This window comes from Siphateles boraxobius, unplaced genomic scaffold (genome assembly GCF_051911475.1).
Source record: "Siphateles boraxobius isolate OS27281-9 unplaced genomic scaffold, OSU_SipBor_1 2, whole genome shotgun sequence".
In the NCBI taxonomy this organism is placed as follows: Eukaryota; Metazoa; Chordata; class Actinopteri; order Cypriniformes; family Leuciscidae; genus Siphateles; species Siphateles boraxobius.
Genome location: NW_027508810.1, coordinates 5,965,840 through 5,973,387, shown reverse-complemented (window position 1 = coordinate 5,973,387; position 7,548 = coordinate 5,965,840).

Below are 7,548 nucleotides of genomic sequence, written 5' to 3'. Positions count from 1 at the left end.
CAATCCCCCCCCCCCCCCTGAAAAAAAATCCTAGGGGAAACACTGGGCATTCATAACGGTGCGCGTCCATGGCGACGAGCGAGCAGAGCTGAGCGAACGTTTAGTTAATTTATTCATTCGAGCGCTCTGCAAGAGCCACCATTATCAATGTGGACGTCCGTATTTAAAAGCTCTCGATCCTCAGTCACATACCAAATATGTATATAATTTTGAACACAAGAGGGCAGTATGGCCCTATGTATGAGTTGGTGTTTAAACTAAACTATCACTCAAAGAGCCCCCCCCCTCCTCCCCTCCTCCCCTCCCCCCCCTCCCCACACAGACACACACACACACACACACACACAAACAGAATGGCAGGGGGACAAGAAATCCATTCAAACTACAATATCTGACTTTCTGTTGCTCTGAGCTAATGACTTTAAATTAGAAAGTCGATTGGCTTGATGAGAACAATATGCGTGGCAAGTTTTGTAACTGTAGGTAAAACGAGCAAAGTTATAACACACTTTATGTGTCCTTTTTTAGTCATAAAATTAATTTCCTCGCCACGGCCAAACCGTTCGACATATCAAAAATCCCTCCGGAATTTAGCATCATCAATGTCTTGACGTCATGCTGACCGAGTTTGCTTGAAATCCGATTAATTCCCAAGGAGAATTAAATAGAATTTCAGGGGTATGCGTTTCCAAACAAACCATGATAGCCGGCTTCCTGTTGGGATGTCGTAAAACTTAGAGCACGAAAGTTGTTCAACCCAATGAGATCTATAAGTGTACCGAGTTTCATATTATTACATGCAAGTGTCTTTGATTTATGGACAAGTGTTCGAATCCCAGTCCAGGGGGCGCTGTCGGTCCGCCCTGCCACGCCCGGGTACCAGCTTCAGTCCGGCCCTGATGGCCACGGGTTCTGACCCGTGTGCAAAGTTTCAAGAGTTTTAGAGGATGTTAAGGGCCCCAAAAGCCCCCAAAACCTTGATCAACAATAATTAAAAGCTTTGTCACTCAAACAGACACATCCCCCTCCCCCCACAGACACAGAGGTATGCAGAGAGAGGGAGAGAGGGACAGAGATTACTCCAAAACATCCCATTCAAACCAAAATATCTGACTTCCTGTTGTTCGGAACCAAAATCTGTAAATTAGAAAGTTGTCCGGCTTGATCTGAACAATATGCCTACCGAGTTTTAAGATTGCAGGTAAAACTATGAAACTAACCCTCTCACTTTTGTCAAAAGGTGGCGCTACTGAGTCCCTGCACCACGCCCGTTCCTGAAACTTTGCACATGTCTACTGGCTAATATATGTGACATGTCTGTCGAGTTTCATGCAATTTCAAGCATGCTAAGAGTCTCAAAAGCATCAAAAAATAATTTTAAAGTTTGATGTGTTGCCACGGCAACAGTATCAAAGATATCAAGAATCCATTCACAGGTCTACATATGGCGTATGTTTACATTATACAGATGAAGTTTGAAGCAAATTGGGTTAAAATAAGAGGGTGATTTCGAAGCATTTTGAAAGTGACACACTTCCTGCTGCCAGTTGGTGGCGCTATAACTTTGACTCACAAAAGTCACATCCATGTGATCGGCCTCTTACAACGAACACACTGCTGAAGTTTCATCAAGATCAGTTAATGTATGCAGAAGTTATAACACACTCCCTGTTTCACGTTTCTCGCCATAATTTCGTTTCCTCGCCACGGCCACACCCTTTCGAGATATCAAAAATCCCCTCGCAATTTTTCATCCTCAATGTCTTGACTTCATGCTGACGAGTTTCGTGGCATTTCTTTGAATTCTCTAGGAGAAGTACTTTAAATTCCATTGCATGCGTTTTACAAACAACCCTAAATAGCCGACTTCCTGTTGGGCTGGGGTAAAAAGTAAGAGCATGAAGTATATATGAACCGATGAGATCTATATGTGTACCGAGTTTCATATTCTTACATACAAGCGTGTTTGATTTATGGACCAAGTTTTCGGACCCCGTTCCAGGGGGCGCTGTCGAGCCCCCCTGCCACGCCCGGGTAGCATCTTCACCCCGACCCTGATGGCCGCGGGTTCTGACCCGCGTGCAAAGTTTCAAGAGTTTTCGTGCACGTTAAGAGCCCCAAAAGTGCCCGAATAGTCGTAAGAAAAATAAAAGAGGAGAAAAAAAAAAATAATAATCCTAAGGAAAACAATAGGGCCTTCGCCTTTTCAAGGCTTGGGCCCTAATAATAATAATAATCCTTAGGAAAACAATAGGGCCTTCGCCTTTTCAAGGCTTGGGCCCTAATAATAATCCTTAGAAAAACAATAGGGCCTTCGCCTTTTCAAGGCTTGGGCCCTAATAATAATAATCCTTAGGAAAACAATAGGGCCTTCGCCTTTTCAAGACTTGGGCCCTAATCCTTAGGAAAACAATAGGGCCTTCGCCTTTTCAAGGCTTGGGCCCTAATAATCCTTAGGAAAACAATAGGGCCTTCGCCCTTTCAGGGCTTGGGCCCTAATAAATAATCCTTAGGAAAACAATAGGGCCTTCGCCCTTTCAGGGCTTGGGCCCTAATAAATAATCCTTAGGAAAACAATAGGGCCTTCGCCCTTTCAGGGCTTGGGCCCTAATAAATAATCCTAAGGAAAACAATAGGGCCTTCGCCTTTTCAAGGCTTGGGCCCTAATAATAAATAATCCTAAGGAAAACAATAGGGCCTTTGCCTTTTCAAGGCTTGGGCCCTAATAATAAATAATCCTAAGGAAAACAATAGGGCCTTCGCCTTTTCAAGGCTTGGGCCCTAATAATAAATAATCCTAAGGAAAACAATAGGGCCTTCGCGTTTTCAAGGCTTGGGCCCTAATAATAATCCTTAGGAAAACAATAGGGCCTTCGCCTTTTCAAGGCTTGGGCCCTAAAAATCAATTCTCACTGTAATGGAAATTTTACATTTAGATGTGTTTTCTACCTTTAGATGTATTCTTTTATCATTAGATGTGTGCAACTTTTATTAACGTCAAGGATTTATGTACTCATAAGCATTTAAAGGAAGATGTTCATATAAGCTAAAGGACATTATTAACTATATAACCCAGCTGTTAGAAATGCATAAGTTAAAATAAGCTTTCTGGAACAACATGTATGTGTGACAATAACCCAAGTAGCAAAGGGACTATGTGTACTCCAAGTGACCTATTGTTCGCTTCAAGTGTGAAATGTATGTGTGCAGCTTTTGATATATGCAAGAGGTGTGAAACCAGAGATATGCAAGAGGTGCGAATCTGAAGCTAACAACAGGAAATCTTGACGAAGATGTCATTGTTCTGTCTAGACGAATTTATGTCCTACAAGAGATCTTGAACAAACACGTTTCCTTTTGAGGTAACCAAGGCAATCTTCTGAAACAGATGCAGCCTACTCAGGATGTGTTAGGGTATATAACCTGGTGAAAGGGATCAGCCCTTCGCCCTTCTCATGTCAGACTCTGTCTGTATGTGAACTGCCTTTCTTGCAAGAAATAAAACATTTGATACTTTGACTTTTCAAAGGTTTCCACTCGTCTCCTTCCTCCTAACTTTTCGAATAGAATTATTTCCACGACATCACCCACACACACACAGAGATGCAGAGGCAGAGACAGAGAGAGAGGGAGAGAAAATGCTTGAAAAATCCACATTCAAACCAAAATATCTGACTTCCTGTTGGTCGGAGCTAATGACTGTAAATTAGAAAGTTGTAAGGCTCGATGAGCAAAATATACGGACTGAGTTTTAAGATTGTAGATAAAAATATAGACCTAACTCCCCCTCTTTTGTCGAAAGGTGGCGCTACTGAGCCCCTGAACCACGCCTGTTTCTGAAATTTTGCACATATCTACTGGCTAATAAATGTGATGTGTCTGTCGAGTTTCATGCAATTTTAAGTATGTTAAGAGTCTCAAACGCATCAAACAATAATATAAAAGTTTGATGCGCTGCCACGGCAACAGTATTTAAGATACCAACAATCCTTTCTCAGGTCTACATCTGCCATGTGTTTACATTATACACATAAAGTTTGAATCAAATCGGGTAAAAATAAGAGAGTGATTTCAAAGCATTTTGAAAGTGACACACTTCCTGCTGCCAGTTGGTGGCGCTATAACTTTGACTCACAATAGTCACATGTGATCGGCTTCTTACAACGGACACACTGTCAGTAAATGTATGCAGAAGTTATAACACACTTCCTTTTTCACATTTCTCGTCATAAATTCGTTTCCTCACCACGGCCAAACCGTTCGAGATATCAAAAATCCGCTGGCAATTTTCATCCTCAATTTCTTGTCTTCATCCTGACCGAGTTTCAAGGTGATTGGTTGAATTCTCTAGGAGGAGTATATCGAATTCCAGGGGCATGCGTTTCTAAACAAACCATAATAGCCGACTTCCTGTTGGGCTGGTGTAAAAAGTAAAAGTACAAAGGATATATGAACCGATGAGATCTATATGTGTACCGAGTTTCATATTATTACATGCAAGCGTGTTTGATTTATGGACCAAGATTTTTGACCACTTCCAGGGGGCGCTGTTGAGCCCCCCTGCAACACCTGGGTACCAGCTTCAGCCCGGCCCTGATGGCCGCAGGTTCTGACCCGTGTGCAAAGTTTCAAGAGTTTTTGAGCACGTTAAGGGCCCTAAAAGTGCCCAAAAGGTAGTAAAATAATAAATATAGCTGCGAGCAGCGATTACGGGCCCAAGTCGGTGGCACCGCAATCCCGGTGCCTTTAGTTACCTAAACTAAACAGGGTGTCGGTGCCGCCGGCTTTGGCCCTTCATCGCTGCATATTTATATATGTATATATTTATATAAAAACAAGCCAGTGGCACCGCCACCCTGGTGCCTTTAGGGTTAACGTGCACAACGGGCAATAACGTAACGACGCTTTGACTGTCGAGAAGATGTGCTGTAGAGCTTGCATTGGTGTGGGCTCTGCAAAAGTCTGCATCGAGGGCACATATCAACCACAAAGTATGCGTGAGCACCTTTCTGAAACCTAAAATGAAAAATTAGACACCCATGGACTTAAAGGGTTAGTTCACCCAAAAATGAAAATTAAGTCATTAATTACTCACCCCCATGCTGTACCAACCCCGTAAGACCTTCGTTCATCTTCGGAACACAAATGAAGATATTTTTGATTAAATCTGAGAGGTGGATCACTGCTACATAGGCTGCCAGAGGGAATGAAACTTGACGGCCCAGAAAGTCATTAAAGAACATGTTTAAATAATCCATGTGCCTACAGTGGCTCAACTATAAGTTTATCAAGCGACGAGACTACTTTTTTCCCGAAAAAAAAAACATAATAACGACTTTATTCGACTATTCCTTTTCATTCCTTGTGGGCCTGAGACGAGAGTTCAAGAGATTTCCACGACGCATGCGCGAGAACTGAGAAGAGGACGTTCTTCTTCTAATACTTCTTGTTCAGTTCTCGCGCATGCGTCGTGGAAATCTCTTGAACTCTCGTCTCAGGCCCACAAGGAAGAAAAGGAATAGTCGAATAAAGTCGTTATTATGTTTTTTTTTCGGGAAAAAAGTATTCTCTTCGCTTGATAAACTTATAGTTGAGCCACTGTAGGCACATGGAATATTTAAACATTTTCTTTAATGACTTTCTGGGCCGTCAAGTTTCATTCCCTCTGGCAGCCTATGTAGCAGTGATCCACCTCTCAGATTTAATCAAAAATATCTTCATTTGTGTTCCAAAGATGAACGAAGGTCTTACGGGGTTGGTACAGCATGGGGGTGAGTAATTAATGACTTAATTTTCATTTTTGGGTGAACTAACCCTTTAATGGACACATGAAATAAGTACACAAGACCGACAATTATAATAAGTGTGTCATTTTGGACAGGGCCTATGACCGTGAACCACAATAGCCACATCTATGAGATAATTAAAATGTAAAATAATTTTTAATGTCATAGGATGCCATAGGTCAATATCTTTTGCAGCACTTAAATGTGTAATTCCAGAAGCCCAGTATTTATCTGGAGGTCTTTGTACAGGTTTATTAATGTATTTATATTTTACGTTTATGTGTTCCATGATATGCAATGGAAATCAATTTTTATGTTTAACATGGGTGTATTCACAATACATAGCATACGATATAATATCTTAATCTGTTTAGAAAGTTGAACCAGAAGAATAAATATTTTAAACACAAGAATAAATAAAAAATCTAATTTGAGCCAAAAAATATATATTATCATGTCTTTTTTTTAAACAATATATATATATATATATATATATATATATATATATATATATATATATATATATATATATATATATATTAGGGCTTTTTTGAAAGGACAAGAAAAAGAGAATTGACTTGCCCGACCAGACAAATAGCCTGATTATAACGTCAATGACAAAAAAAAATATTTGGGAATCACTAAAACGAGAGATTATTCTGATTTTATTACATTTATTGTAAGTTGCGATGGATAGTGGATAATAAATTTATTACTGATGGTAACAAGGTTGTGCTGGTGAGGCTCGTGCACCCTCTCGAGGAGAAATGTAAACAAATGAGCGCAGCACACAAAAAAGAAACTCAGTTAACAATATACTGCCTATAAAAATTTTAAATATGGAGTTTTTATATTTTTAACATATGATACAGTTAAGCAACCTCTCATGACGAGTGCTCTTTCCTGAATACCATCACGATTGAAACTGTGACATTGATTTGATACAACAGTTCAATAAACAGTTACAATGAACAATTAATGAATGATTCAGCATTTTGAATGAATCGGTTGACTCAAAGATTCAATTATCAATCCATAAACCTCTAGGCTTGTTCGACTTGAACCGGCGCTGCACAGACCGATCGGTTGATGACATCAAAGTACCGCGAGAGCGATTAGAGAGCATACGGCTCCTTATGCTTTTGAATCGCTCTCGCGGTACTTTGATGTCATCAACCGATCGGTCTGCGCAGCGCCGGTTCAAGTCGAACAAGCCTTCTGTCTCATTCATGAATGACTCAGTCATTCGGACAATCAATGACTCGCTCATTAAGAAGGTCACCTGGCGACATCTAATGGCGGTTTAGTGTTATGTTTAAAAGTATCATTCTTTTCAACGATTGTTAATTAACTTATATTTAAAACAATCTCATAACCTTATTTAATGAATTGTTATTTTTCAGTGTAAAAGATATTTTGATCAGCCCTACCTGGCAGCCCTATATGTCTTATTATTCTAAATAATTGAATTTAGCCTATTGATCAAATTTAGAAATTAAAAATGAAAGATGAAGCATACATTTAATACGACTAGACAAGGGAGTGCCCTGCAGATATTACAATATGCAAATTTAAATATATCATTGTCCCCCACCGTCGATTTGATGTGTGTGTGTGTGTGTGTGTGTGTGTGTGTGTGTGTGTGTGTGTGTGTGTGTGTGTGTGTGTGTGTGTGTGTGTGTGTGTGTGTGTGTGTGTGTGTGTGTGTTATCAACAAATGCAGCTTATTTTCAATGCACAACTTTAGATTTTTTGTGAAAAA